At 39.8% G+C, this 15,840-nt stretch overlaps 1 non-coding gene across 1 annotated transcript; it reads left to right on the plus strand.

Moving 5' to 3' along the window:
- The first annotated feature begins 12,736 nt into the window (after window positions 1–12,736).
- Window positions 12,737–12,807, plus strand: TRNAC-GCA (transfer RNA cysteine (anticodon GCA)). The gene has a single exon. It is a non-coding gene; the product is annotated as a tRNA-Cys (tRNA).
- Window positions 12,808–15,840: the final 3,033 nt, after the last annotated feature.

Raw genomic sequence — 15,840 nt, forward strand, 5'->3', positions numbered from 1 at the left:
TGCAAATGAAGATGACGCGTTGATTGGAGGAAAAGGAAAAGTTCCCAATAAACTGGAATCTTTAACTAATCCTACTCCAACATCCTTATATGGGATAGTCGATTTACCGACATGCTGAATACTCTCCAAAGAGGCTGGGTCGGATGAAAAGTAAGCCAGCTGGTCTATTGTTACGATCTTTCCATTATGTGGAAACTTTATTACTCTAAAGACCGATGAAACGACCGTTGTCATAGCGTAAGACTAACTTCGACCCAAGAGAAGGTTGTAGTCTAGAGGGGCGTCAACCACCTCCACATCTAGACTAACGGTTTTTCCTTCAACCCCTATAGGAAAATCCTATAGAATGCCAAAAGGATGAAACCCACGGCCATCAAAGGCCTTAAGAATTGTCGGGGATTGATTTAGTGAAGGAGAACCAAGCGATCTCCAACACTGTATCGACATAATACACGTTGAAGCTCCTTCATCAATTACAGTCCGATGAATAGGCCTGTTTTTTACTATCACTGGGATCTGGAAAGCCATTTGATGAGGAAAACGTGGTGTACTATTTTCTAGATCAAAGATTATTAGGTTTGGGTCCTGAACATCAACAACTCCTATAGCCAACAAAAGTAATTTACACTGTGCTGGGCATGATTGCAGCACTTCCAAAGCCGACATTGCTGAGGGTGAAACAGCTAAATCCTCAACAATGTTATAATTCTGAGCCGCTCTCGCATGTGAATTGAAAGCTGACTTTCGAAGTATACCCTTGGTGGGCGGTTTGATTACTAAGTCTGGATTAGGTTTCTCGATTTGTAGTGGATCGGAACCGGGAATTGAGGTTGATGTATTAGAATGAGAAGATTCTACTTCTTTACCATCAACAGGACTTTTACTGCCATAATCTTGCGATAGAGTCGCAATCCTTACATGGGACATCATCAATATGGGTTCTTCATTGGCACTCGAGGAAGAACCTATCATCTTGCTATCTTGACTTGGAAATGGATCCTTCAAAACAGCAGGAGTTTGGGAACCTTTGACGATCTTCGCAACCTTTGCTCGATGAGGGCAGTCTCTTGTAAAATGTTCTTCATCACAAATGAGACATGGATAACGAGGTTTGCGCTTTTCATCATTGGATTTCGCCTTTTCAGATTTCTCTTTTGAACTTTTGTCCGTTTTATTCTTCTTCTTCCCTTTCTTCTTCCCACCAGATTTTGATTTAGCTGTAGATGACTCTACAACGTGAATATCGGAGGAAACCTCTGCAGAAGAATCTCCTATCGGGGAATCAGGCAAGGTTATGATAGGAGAAGAATTCTTGGAAGACTTCTTCTTACTTTTAGTGTTAACCGTACCAATCATACCGTCAGCGGTATGAGATCCCGAAGGAGCTGCAGTGATTTGATTTGACTTGGGAAGATCAGGGATCTTTTCGTGTAACGTACCTGACTGAGTATAGACCAAGTCAAGGTACTGTGCTTGAGCAATCACTTGCTGCTCAGTAACAACTCCGGCTTTAGCAACATCTTCAGTGATTCTTGGCAACAAAGATTTTACAAACCAATCAGCCAAGATTTGATCCGGAATAAATACCTTCACTAAACGTCGTCGACGTCTCCACTCATGAATATGATCTGAAATGTACGTGGATGTCGATTGTTTTAGTGAAGTTAACAATTCCATGCCATTTTCATATTTGACTGGAAACTGAAAATGAGTTAAAAACGAGGTAGCTAACTGACTAAAATTATAAAAAGTGCCTCGTGGTAACTAAATGTACCACTTGGCCGCGAGACCAATTAGAGTGCGCTGGAAAAGTCTAAGACGGATTGAATCATCTGTGATGGAGTTAGACACACACCAGAGGTGGTAAGTCATCACATGGTTCGAGAGGTCCTCTCCAGATTTACCTTCGAACTTGGGAATGTCACTGGGCAACTTATTCGGCATTGGCAGCCAAAACGGAAGATAATTAATCGGATCGTTCGTTAGGCGCGACAAATCAGGTAAGTCCAAAGTTGCGATAAATGGTAGCTGCCGATTAGGATCCCTAAAACTCTGCGTCATGATACCATCGCCAGGACGAGGATATCCGGGAAAACTAGGAATAGGAATCGCATTCGGGATATTGTATCCTCCCGGAAAACCGGGATTAACCGGACCGTACTGGGGTTGTTGAGGTTGTTGATAAGTGTACCCAGGATACGGTTGATACTGATAAACTGGCTGCTGGACAGCAGGACCGAATTGGTACTATCCCTGGTACGGTTGATAGGTGAATTGATGTTGACTTGTGACAACCGTACTTAAAGTAGGTTGTCCTACAGGCATCTGAACCGTAGTTTGAATCGTAGATCCAGACGGTGGTAAATATGTCTGAGGAGTAGATACAGGAACAGTAGAAACCGGAGCTGTCGATACTCTAGAAGTAGGTGGGGTAGATTGAACAGATGTTGCGGCAGTTGCAGCAGTCGTTTGAGATGGAGTACGAGGCGCAGTAGGCCAGACTGAGAAACTACCAAAGGTACAGAAGTTTGGATGTTAGACTGGACTGGTTGCTGGAGTGAACCAGAAACTAAGGGTTGTCCAGTTTGAGATGACAACTGTACACTTGGCTGCAACACCTGTTGAGTTTGCGATGGATCCCACACTATGTTCATTCCGGGGTACTGACCCATAACAGGTTGAGAATATTGAGGACCATAACCGGGTTTAGGGTAGGATTGATAATTGAAAGGTACATTTCCCATTCCTTGAACATAAGATTGACCTTGGGGTGGTTGGAAACCTTGGTTCGAGTACTGACCTTGGGGTAGATACCCCTGAGGCATGTACTAATACTGGGGTTGACCTTGAGGTATAAATTGATACTGGGGTTGACCTTGGGGTACATATTGAGTCTGGGGTTGACCTTGAGGAACGTATTGTACCGTAGGTACGTACTGTCTTGAGGTTGCCCCCCAGATGCAAATTGTGTACCTTGAGGTTGCCCCCCTGGCGTTAATTGAGGCTGCCCCCCAGGTGGTAACTGGCCACCTTGAGGTTGAGAATTGGGAATATAACCTGACATCATAAGAATGTCTTCTACTCTCAACAGCTTTTCACCATTGCTTCCAGTGAATAACCCTTGTTCAGTAGGTTGAGGAGATGCTCCCGAAAAAGTACCAGAAAGTGATTGATACCCAGAGGGAACAGAAGGACCGTCGTACAAAAAAGATTCAGGCGATTGAGTAAACATGGACGACTGACCTGACATATTTACGGAAGTATAAAAACCTCTAGGATGATAAGGAGCACGAGGTGGTGAAAAAATTAACACTGGGTTTTCCAAATAATTAGTCAAAGAAAGATACCAAGTAGTACTTCTAGGTGGATTGTAAAAAATTGATTCACACTCCTTTAGATCAATAACAGGTTGATTTTCAGGGATAGGGATGCCTACTTCTTCTTCCGGAGCAAGTTCTTCAATAGCTATCAAACCAGAAGGAAGATTTTCGGTGATTACTCTTTCTACCCTAGGTGAATTAGGACCACTAGAAGTTGGAGAGACAAACCCTGATGTTGGAGTAACAGGTTCAGATATCTCAGGTTCTTCACCTATATCACTAGTAGATGAAAAGCTACCAGCAAGTTCGAAAACCGAAATAGATTCAAGATTATAACCTGTTACTAGAGTTTGGTAATTAGGATGTACAACCAACGAAGACTCTCCTTCTTCAGGTGACCCAACTTTATTGCCACTAGGAGTTACAAGGACTTTCAAGCCTTCAAGATGGCTCGGGACTTCTTCAGGAGGTTGGCGTTGAAGTCTACGGGACTTCCTCAATAAATCAGCCACGGTTACAAACTCAGGAGACTGGCCCCGAAGTTTACGGGACTGTCTTGGTAATTCAGCCACAGTTAAAAACTTTTAACTACTTCACACGCAAACAAAGTAAAATCTCAATGAAAAAACACGTAGAGCCTCTAAAGAACCAAACAAATTCGAATCACACGCCTAAAGAATCTAGAGATCAAACACACACAAATAGTAACTTTCCGGACCGAAAACACTAGTTGGTGATGAAATCCAACATCGCAGAATTCAGTACAGAAATGGCGGTTGGAACAGTTACCCCAACAACCTGCTTAATGAATAGACTGGATCAAGTTCCTCCACTTAACCGTCTTGAGTGAAGTGAACCCCCCAGAAAATCCAAGTGAGTCTAGCCCATGTCTGCTCCAGGTACAGTGGGATCTTCCCACCACTGTCACCTTAGGAAGAATCCTAAAGAATATGGCCACTAAGGTTACCAACTGAGACAAATACACCTAGGGGAACAGTCTATGATCCAATATGCACGCAAGGGCAGAGTAGCAAGCTCAATCCCCTTGAAGGCTCCTTGACATAATCCAAGGTTTACCAACAAGTGACCCCAAGCTCCTCGACAATGGTTAATTCGAGGTTTACCGTTTTTAATACGTGAATATCTGGCGTCGTTCCCAATGAGGAAGGATTGATTCCCACATTGGTTCAGACACGATCTCGTGCTTTTCCTTTAAGAGGAGCTTTCCCAGAGCATAAATGCAACAATTGGATTTCTTCCTACCACAAGATACAGCTACTTGTTTGTTTTTACTGTCTTGGAGAGTTAATTACTCTCCTACTCCAAGACACTAGCCTAAGCTAAGTTGGTGTATCAGAGCCCTAGAAATAAAATGTTACTAGGTGAATTTTACTTTAAGCATTAATTTTAGTGGTTGTTGTTTAAGTCAAGAGATGGCGGAGATGAAACTCGTGGTGTAAAGACTCGACTCGAAATCACTAAAAAGATGCACCTAAGATGATTTAAACAATCTTTTCTCTTCGATGAACTTCTAAACTAAGAAAGAGTTTGAGAATGCAAATACTTTGTAAACACAAATCTTTCTCAATTAAACAAATTAAAAGAAGAGCTTTGCCTTTCCAAAGCACTCAAAACGAGACAACTAGCTATTTCACACAATTTTCCCTTTTCTTTTCAAAGTGCTCAATCACTACAAAAAACAAACTTTTCCAAAAGAAATTTTGTTTTTTATATTTTGTAAATAAAACACTCAAAACTAATGAAAATGACTAACTTTTAGAGCTACAAACTATATAAAAATCTACTTGAAGTCAAAGCCTACTAAAAGTCTTTTTGAGGATGTTTTACTTAGCTAAATGTGAGCTAAGGACTAATTTATGCAGAATCACAATTAGTCAAAAAACAACCAATCTTTCCTTTTCTTTTTTTAAAAATGAAAATTCCAAACTTTCAACTACAAGCTTTTCGAAATTTTGAAATGAGAAATATCAAAGCAGATTCCTCAACAAGGGGAGATTTCATAAATGGTCAGACTCATAAGAAGACTGGTAGACACCAAGGTAATCTGAGGTCCTTACGGCTTCTAAGCTCAGAGCCACTACACAACCAAAAATGAAAAACAAACCCAACAAGCAAAATTCCTAGGAATTCCACCTAAAAACCTAATGCTAATGAAATTAAACCAAGGAAAGTTTTTGACAGGGAACAAGCAGGTCTGGGCAATGGCTAAAACCTATAAACAAATTCTAAACTAATAAAAAAGAGAAAAATTTAAATTTTTTCAAATTTTTGACAGGGTACACAGGCAACCTGTTTACACAGGTGCGTCCACGCTCTGTGCACAAAGCAAAAGTGCATACAAGTACGCACTGTGCTTAAATTAGAGGGTGCGTACCTCTCCCAAAACTATGTAAATTGAAAACTAACTCAAAATTAACTAAATTCACCCAATCCCACAATCATCAAGTCAAAAACAGAAACAGAAACTACAGTTTCTCAGGTCAAAGTATAGACAAGCAAAACAATCAAGCTCCCCAGCGGAGTTGCCATTTTGTCGCACGGAATGAGTCGATCTTGCGGACAAGATAGACCTTCCTAGAATCTAAAGAAGACCTAACGACAAGCAAACCAACTAGACACTATCTTTCTCTAAATATGCTTCAATAAACAATAGCAAACAAGTGTTTTTAGGGCCTACCTTTGGTCCAACGCAAGCTTGTGTATGCCCTCGCTCTTTTGATCCAAATGAGCTCCTTTTTGCGAATCTGCAAACACAAACAAGGCAAACAAATTAAATAGCACCTGAAAAACCAATTGCATAAAACATATTTAACATGAAAGTGAAGGAGTCCATGAAACAAATAACATAAGATACTTGTTGAGAAAAATGAGTTTGATTGTATTAATTCAAAAGAAGAAGAACTTTACAACCTTTGCCTTGACGCTGTACAAGCTCCTCCCAGGGTCCAACAAGATGTCTCCTCCACTTTGACAAGCTTCACTCACTCTCCAATGGAACCAAGAGGTATGTGATCTCTCCTCCCAAGCTCAACCAAAGAGTCTTAATTTCACCAGCATTTACCCTCAAAATGTTCAGCTTCTAACCTGCCTAGTCCTCACCCCAATGCATGTATTTATAGTGCAATGGAGGGAAGTTACTAGGTCCTCCTTCAAAGGGATAAAGCCCTCCTTCAAAGGGATAGCTCCTTTAGTCAAGGGATTACCTCCTTCTCTTTTGGGATGCATGAACCACCTCAGAGCAAACAATCCACGTCAAAATTCCTTCTAGAAAACTCTAGAATTAACCCAGAGTGAGTTTTTTAAGATAAAACTTGCGCCTTTTGACTTTCACAGGGGTCCGCACCTACACCGTTAGAGACAGAGTGGGTAGGTACGCAGCTTTTGTACACAGAAGGTGCGGGACCACAGGTGACCATGAGAGAAAGTGCGGAACCAGAGTTACATTGATTTTTAATGACTTTCTCCCACTTCCAAAGCTTGATTTGAAGAGTTGAGGTCTTAGACTTGCTTAGGAGGACAGTACAAGTGATGATAGACCCATACTGACTGCAAATAATCGTGGTGATGATATTTTAGTGTAACACTAGGATTATGTACATGATAGGGATAAGTTCTTCTCTTATTTTGCCTATCAGTATTTAAAAGCTAAATTATCCACTTAACATCCTAGCTAAACTACTCCTACTCCTATTCTAACTATAAACAGAAAAATGAACTAGGTAAAATGATATTTCCAGTGGAACCATATTTTCATTTTTATTCCTACACGTATGTGACTTTCAAACATCAGTGTTAAGAACAAAACTTTTCTTGGACTATTAACGTTGGATGTGGAATAAGAATGTATAACTTCAGTTGGAATTCTGTCTGAAATTTCTTTCTTATGAAAACTTTTTTCCAACTGGATACCTATTGGATCATAAAAATTAGGATGAATCTTCGTTATGTATTGGTGATCGTGCAATAGGAAAGATGACAAGCCAGTTTGCGAATAAGATTTTTTGGTTTTAATGGCCTGTAATCTACCATGCGTTAAGGTCAAGCTTTTAGCAATTTCTCGTAAAAGGAAAGTTTCCACATATAAATCGCTAAATAAATCAATGAAGAATAGATGGAAATTTCTGGAAAGAGATTTATCAATTAGCGCGAATTGCTGGCAAGTTTCCAAAAGTACTTTCTTTCGTTGATGATGCTTTGGATGCCAAAGGAGTTTTTTAAGGAAGTCTGATATCGATTGATCTTGGAATTGAAAAAGTTCTATACTTCCTTGACACAATCTAGTTTTCCAAAATGGTAGCACATCTTTCGAATGTTCTTTGATAAGGTGCTCAATATACCATAGTAATCTATCAAAAGTCTGAAAATTTAAAACACAATCCGATTTTGTATAAAATGAGTGCAAGTGAGAAAGAATGAAATGATTATCTATACAAATAATGTTATAGCACAACTGGGATTGGCTTAAAATATCTTCTTTTTCACAAGAACTGGCCAGAATTATGGGATCCGAGCAATTTCGAATTCCATCTTGTGAATCAGAAAACAAGTTATGGTTGGGAACAGGCATGGGGGTTTGCTCATGATATGAATCATAGATCGGAATATTGTCTTGGATAGTAAAATCATGTAAATGATCCGTCACTCTGGAATGAGGATTGACTGATATGATTCTTGAATTAGAATATCTCTCATTATCTGAGCTTTGTTGAGTTACTTGAGATAAATCAACAACATGATCGTCATCAAAGTAGCTATCATAAATGATTTTACAGGTTTCCCTAGATTTCTCTTTTTCATCGAATATTTTCAGACAAGGAAGGTCAAGTGGTTCTTGTTTGAAAATGATCAAAGGATGTTCTATAGCTGTCTTTTTATCTTGAAAACCTAATGATGACTCATTTGAATAACCCTCTGTACTTTTTGAGATATCTTTAATATTGAGAGGGGAAAAATTATCATCACTAAAAACATCAGGATAAAGAGAAAAATGCGATTCTGGAACAATGCATTTGAAAATATCATCGTGGAAAAATCTTTGTTCATCAGATTCATCATAGACATCGGGCTTTAGATCATACCTTTGTGTACTGATACTTTTCGAAAGAGAATTAGTTTGTTGTTCTAACCTTGGCATCTGCATTTGTTGACTTGCAACGATATTATCTGACCTTGTATCAAAGTCATCTCCTGGTTCCAAGGCAGGCTTTCCTCCAACATTCTCGCTTTTGTCTTCTTGCATTAGAGCATGCATGTCTCCTAGGCTTTGGGAACCTTCTTCATCATGGCTGATTTGTATATTCAAATTGGAATTTTCATTCATATTAGAAGAAAATGAGACAAAGCTTGGACTAATTTTTGCTGGATCAGACATAGGAGGTAGCGAGTGCTCAGCATAAACTGAAGATTCTTCATCCATGAGTTCACTTTCAAGATCATACTTTAGACAATTAAGATGAAATCACATGTTAAAATCCCTAACAGATTCATCTTGTTTCCGTAGATAATCAATTTCATCATATACCTGGTCATAGTCATAACAATCAAATTTACAAATGAAAGCCCTGACGAATTGGTCCCAGCTGTGAATCGAGGCAACTGGGAGGGTTCTACACCATTTTCTAGCTTCCTCCGTGAATGTAAGAGTAAAAATTCTACATAAAACGCCTTCATCAATTCTTTGAACGTTCGAACTTGAAACTCTTTGAATAAATTGAAGAGCGTTCTTAAAAGCAGAAGAATTATTCTTACCATTGAATTTTACCTCAGACAAGAGTCTTACCACTTCAGGTGGAGTGTTGGAATAGGCACGAACATGGATGCAACTCCAAATGGGAAGTTTGTGAGCAGCCATCCTAATTCAAATGTTATGATTTCAAACCATTCCAACATACAATATGCTTCAGGCCCTCCTTCTAGCGCCAAATCTGTTGAAGCCCCGAAAATCGGGTCAACAACAAGGGGGATACCCACCCGGTCCGGACCTTGGTTGGCAGCTCCTTATCCGTTTGGTATAGCGGGTCTAACTGGGGATAATGGGACCAGTTTCCCAATCTAAGGGTGTGTGTGTGTGTGTGTGTAGAGTTGGATGTTTGCTGATCTAAGAATACTTAAAGCTAATCTAATTCAAACTTTTAAACTAACTCTATGCTATTGTAATCTAATGAGAAACAACACATCTAATCTATGCTAACCCGGGGTGTATTTCTTCTATTATGCGATCTAAAAATATTTCAGACAATAACTGGTAATAAAGATCATTCAGTTATCATAAGAATGGAAATCAATTTAAGATGAACCACTTTGCATAAAAAGTTAGGCAAAAGAGTTGTGAACAGCATATCGCATAATAAGTTATTCATATATCAAACATAAATAAATGACTCCACCGTACAAAAGTGCCAAATGGTAACTCAGACATTCATGCAACAACATATAAACAACTAAAACTGTATATCACTTTAAGAATATAAGCAGAAATGGCCAAGAGATAAAAGTACCATTCTTGACTGGTCCTACTCATAAGCTTCAAGCAAAAATGATTTATCTCTACTTGTTCTAACATCTACTAAGAGTACAAAAGTGCAACATCAGTAGCAGATATCAAATGCAAACATTAATAAACCTCGATCCATCCATTCATCAAAACCTCCTCTGAGGGTGCAGAAGTGCATGTTCTGAGGACAAGTTTTTGACAAATTTCTGGACCCTTCTCTAAATGCATGAGAAGGGTTAAAATACTACTTCCTAATTCTAATAATAGTTTATTTACAAAATTTTTAGGATGTGGTTTTCAAATGACCGTCCTTTTTCTAATCTAACCTTTTAAGAAAAAACAACATTCTAAATAAGGCTATTTCTGAATCTGATCTTTAAAGCTGCAAGTGTTCATCATGGGCTTGAGGAGAGTCGGCTGGCTGACTTCTGCTTTGAGCTGGGTTGAGAAAACAGAATCTATGAGAGCTGGCACTACTTTCTCGGCCGCATTTATGATACATTTCACAGTCATCTGCTGACTATGCGGCTTCACTAAGTATGCCTAGTAACACTCCCAATCTAACCTGTTTAGTGCTTGGATCGCTTCTCCCTTTTCCCACGCCTTCTGCTTCCATTCTGCTTCCAGTAGTAGTTTATTTGGTAGATACCCCGGGGTGGTCTCTTCAATTAAATTTTCTCTGTGCAAATTTTCATTTACACAGTCGATAAGAATGCTTGCTTGCGTGGCCGCTGTCTCCGCTGCTTGTTCCGCCTCTCTGATCTGATCGTCCCACTTGTTGAAGAGCAGCTCTTTATGACTCTCATTTATTCTGGGTGCGCTTTCTCTTTTTCCCTCGTCTTCATCCTGCCAAGCCAAGTACTCCGTCACTTGTTTGTCAATCTGATCATAGTTAGCTCGCAAGTCTACCACTTGATTGGTGATTTTATCACTCAGCTCGCAATAATGACTCCACTGTGATATCTTCCATCCAAACTCTTCCTGTTGCTGTAGTAGTTGTTCATTTAAGCTAATAGACTCTGAAATAAATTCTGTAACCTTAGGCTCATCTTTGTGCATTTCTTGTAAAATTTGTAATTGTTTTCCTTTCTCGTCTAGACTTCTTTGATAGCCTATCTGCATCTGCTGAAAGTCTTCCTGCAACTTCTCGAGCTATTTGTGAACTTCAATATTAGCATCGACTTGTTGCAATTGTCGTTGTAGTAGCTGTATTTGATCTTCTTGTTCTTTCAACAGTTGTTGAACTTCCCATGCCTTGTCAATAGTTGCAGAAGCATATGCTCCTGCGATCTGAGACAATTTAGTGAGATTTTCAGTTGGGTTATTGTTGGGGTCTTTCCATAAGACGTCCAATTGTTCAGCATCTTGTGACAGTGTATTTTCTAGTTTTCTTTTCTTTCTCTGTCTTCTTACAACTGCTTTATGTTGGGGACTATAGAATACGTATAGTGGGGGAATTTCTTCTACATTAAGTAGAAGCTCAGAAGGTGGAGCGATAGGAATGTGCTCCGTTTCTGTGACACTGCTGACTATGGTTGAAACCACTTCTTGTGCTACCTGTGTATTTCTCACAGGCGTTCTTGGGACTTGCCCTTTAGGATTGATCAGCTCGTTGAAGGTTTCCCATTCTTTGTCTAATTCTGTCGTGACGGGTGGTGCTTTAATGACAAGAGGGGGGCATCTCTTGGTGGGGAGGCGATAACCTGCTGTTGCGACATTGAACTTGACTGAGCCGTGTCCTTAGCTGTTTCTTCGTTCTTTACTTGGTCGCTTCCAGACCCTTTAGAATGTTCAGGTACTCCTTGCACAGTGTTAGATTTAGATCTGGAAGTGCTTGAGTTCCCACTGAGGCTATCGCTTGGAGTTGGTTCTTTGTCAGGCAGTCGCAGCTTTTCTAGAGGAACACTGGCTAGTCTTCTTTCCCTGTATAACATGTGTTAGAAAATTATATATTACGGAGCAATGGAACACATAAAATATTGCAGAAATATAAACACAGAAAACGCATAAAACAAGAGAGACACAGATATACGTGGGTCACCCAGTTTGGGCTACGTCCACCTCGAACAGCCAGTCCTTCCTTTTTATTATCCAGCAAAATGAAGAGACACAACCTACAGCAAATCCGCTGTAATATCCTCTGTTTTCTCTCACAGTCTCACCTCTCTATTTCTCGCTCACAGAATACACATATATCACACAGCCTCAAATACAATACCCTCACACAAAGAGAGGGGTTGCCTTCTAGGGCAAAAAACCCTAAACTAAACATAAGTTCTACCGTCAGATCATCCGCCTAATGAACGGCCCAGATTGACTAGAAATTACTATACTTTTACAAGGCACTTTTACAGCTGTTTTTAGCTTCGGGGGCGCTGCCCCCGAAACCCCCCGCCAGGGGGGGGCTCCCAAAGGTCGCAGCCGCCCCCACTGGACCCCCCCTGCAGCGAATATTTTACGAGCGGCGTTGCCACCCCCATTTCGAACTGGGGTCCTATGTGGCGATACCTTTGAATATAGAAGATAATCAGGCTCCACACCCAACAACATGAATCTTTGGAGGTCATCTGGAGACAATTTCGACTGAGCTTCCAGCAAAATTTCTTGGAGTGAGCTTTTATTCTGAAATAAATCATCAAATAAATCTTTCTTTCCAACAAATACTTTTATTTTGACGTTCGTTGTGAAATCTTGGGCAACTTCATTTGGGTCAAATGGCCTTGCTGGGAATTTAAATAATTGTAGACACGTCACGTTCTCCACTTTGGTGAATGCGTGACCTACATCGAACAATGAAAAGGCCCCACAAGCTACATGAAATGAGGCCATATGGCCTTCTTTTAAGAAAAGAATGACTTGAAAGGACAAAAGATTCGATCTGTCCATGGGATTCCCATATCTCGGCGACATAGCCAAGCGGTAAGGTAGAGGACTGCAAATCCTCCATCCCCAGTTCGAATCCGGGTGTCGCCTTGTTGAGGTAAGTAAATGGAAGGAAAAGTCTGTATTTCCATTACAGAACCTCTGGAGACATATTGGTACATATTACCAATATAGATAGTGAGTTACGTACATTTGATCCCGATTCCGTCGTGAATGTACGACCCTCGAGTTAGTTATAGTAACTTTGTCTTTTAGGTCTTTAGTTAGGCCGCCTTCTGAACAGGTTTGATATGCAATTTCTCGAGCCAATAGTTTGTCAGGAATATACAAAGGCAGGACATGAGGAGGGACGGTGCTTCCAAATACTCTAATATAGGTGAACCATTCTTCCCCGAACCATCTTGCGATGGGGATGATATATATCTGTGCCTCGGGTGAGCACCTCGGGGGTTCTTCATCATACATCATTCTATACAAGGGTAAGATAAGCCCGTGACAAATCTGGTAGAAATGTGGGATGAACTGAGAATCCCATAATATCTTATGATAAACATGGATAGGTAATGGGTCCTGGGTAGTCCATTTCCAACCCATAATGGGAAATTTAGACACATAAAAAATAGAATCCATAACATATGCAGATAGATAAAAAGGAGGATAGATCCTTTGAGAAAAGGATCTCTTAGACCGGTAATTGATAATAGCCATGTATAGATTATCAGAAAAGATCTTGGCCCAATCCATAATATCGGCATTTGTGGCAGCATCTATTAAAGGTAACCATTCAGATGAAAACTTATTGATATCTGGCATCCCAAATAATCTACAAAGCATGGCCGCAGCAAAACAATACGGAGAGGTGAGGGAACCAGTGCTGTACATATCGTTTTTGTCTTTCTTGAGTGGTTCCTCTTTTCTGGACCAATCTTTGGTGGTCCCTGATAAGTTTGGGTTCTCCGCCACAAATTTCTTAACGAATTGTGCATTGTAAGTCGCCTGCGGTTCCGGAAGATGATACATAAGCTTTAAGTCTTGTGCAGCGAATGATCCGATGAGTCCATGTCCTTGAATCTTGAATTGTCTGTTGTTCATCTCTGCATTGTCAAGTATCCACTTGATCATATCTGTATATGGTAGAATTTTGGGCCTTGCTGCTATCCGATGAAGAAATGAGCATGCTAGCTCTTCTAAGGACACTTCGGAAGAGCGTTGTGAGCCCGCGACAGTAGTAACCTTCATTATTCTGGGATTCTCTTCTTCAAGTAGTCTGTACATGCTTTCCCACGTCGATATCCCTGCGTCTCTGTTACATGTTGTGTCTATATACAAAGGCGCCATTTCCTTCGCCTTCTCCTTCGCCTCAAAGCCCTGAGCTTTATTTTTCTTTCCCATTTCTTCCTACGTTTGGCTTTGAATCGTCCTTCGTTCTTCGTTCCTGCAGCTCACAAGTGAAATGGAAATGACTGATCAAGAAAGGTGATGGGAGAGTTTTAAATGCAACAGATATATCAAATATGCCACCTTACGTGAAGTAATTCTTTATAGAAGCACGCGTCTACATTTCATTTAATAGCTGACAACTAATTCCTTTACTATCATTAAAAGCGCATGATCTTGAGTTAGATTATGGTAAGTGGCTTTTCTTGAATAGCGTGCCCGAAGGATTCGTGATGAAGTGATTTTATGATTTGCTTACATAACATCGCAGATCGCGCCATCGCAAATTGCACCATCGCAAATCGCGCAAACACATGAATATAACATCGCAGCGTTGGTCTGGCTTAATATCGCAACCATCATTTTATCGCGATATCGCAACATCGCAGATCGCAGAAGTTTTATGCTTGCCAAATCTTGTCAACTCATTTTCTGCGATATGCGATCTTGCAATCGGTGTTATCGCAAATCGGTAAATCTTGAAGTTTTTCTCATTGGTATTACCTTATTGCGATGCGATATATTGCTTAGCACGAGAATCTTGCACCTGCTGATATTATAGCGAAATGGAGGCAACTTCCTATCTTTTTTGCAACGCGGTTTTAAAGATTTTTCCCTTATCATAAACTTAGGTTTTAAAGTATTCAAAAGGTCTTCCTAAGTTTATGATGGTAACCTTATTCTGAAGAAAGGAAATTCCTGCTTTTCCTGAATTTTAACTAAGGGTCCCCATTCATTTAGTATTTTGGATAACACTTAAATGAAAAAAGGGGGGGGGTTGTTGCTGGCCACAACACTTTCTTAAGGTGATATTTATGCTCTCTTCTATAAAAGACTGCATTACGATCATAAATATAAGGACTTCCTAAGACAACTTCACATATGTCTACTGGAACCACATCTAATTCCACTTCATCAATGTAATTAGCTGTAATGGAAAATTTTAACCGACACTGCTTCATGACTTTTATCTAAGTTGATTTATTTAGCCAACCTAATGGGTATGGTCTTATATGATTCCATGTCTCCAAACCCAAGTTCTTAACTAAATATTCAAATGTCAAATTTGTGTGTGATCCACTATCAAACATTGTATCTATCTTTGTGTGTTTAGAAATTATCCTTATGTGAAATAGTTCAACTCTTTTATCCTCATTTGAAGGATTTATGTTTGATGAAGATGCAGTAGTATTAGAACTTGAACCAGTGTCAGACGTTTTACCCGTCGAAACTATGGAAGTTGTCCTCCTTTCATCACTTGAATTGGATACTAGATCTTGTTGGATTGATGCATTTGCTTTATTTTCATCCTTCTCCTTAAATAAATTCTTTGGCTTAAGTTCTGGATGAAGTTTCCAACACCTAGATTCATCATGACTGAATCTCTGGCAATGAGAACATGTAGGTATTTCCTTCTGAGTTGTCATTGATTTCTTTACCTTTGAATTGTTCTTCCTCTTACTGTCATTGGAATCCTTGATTTCCAACTCCTTGGATGATTGCGATGAAAACTTAAATGGCCTTCCACCTGATTCAATATGTATGGCTTGAACACACACTTCATCAAAATCATCAGGATTAAACATCAATAATGTATGCTGCAAATATGAATGTAAATTGTCGATGTACTTTAATAAATTTTCACGTGTATCCAATGAAATACCAAGCGCCAATGATTTCTTTCTG

This window comes from Pinus tabuliformis, chromosome 3_2 (assembly GCF_031772625.1).
Source record: "Pinus tabuliformis cultivar Carrire ecotype Pingquan chromosome 3_2, CPIR1, whole genome shotgun sequence".
Classification (NCBI taxonomy): Eukaryota; Viridiplantae; Streptophyta; class Pinopsida; order Pinales; family Pinaceae; genus Pinus; species Pinus tabuliformis.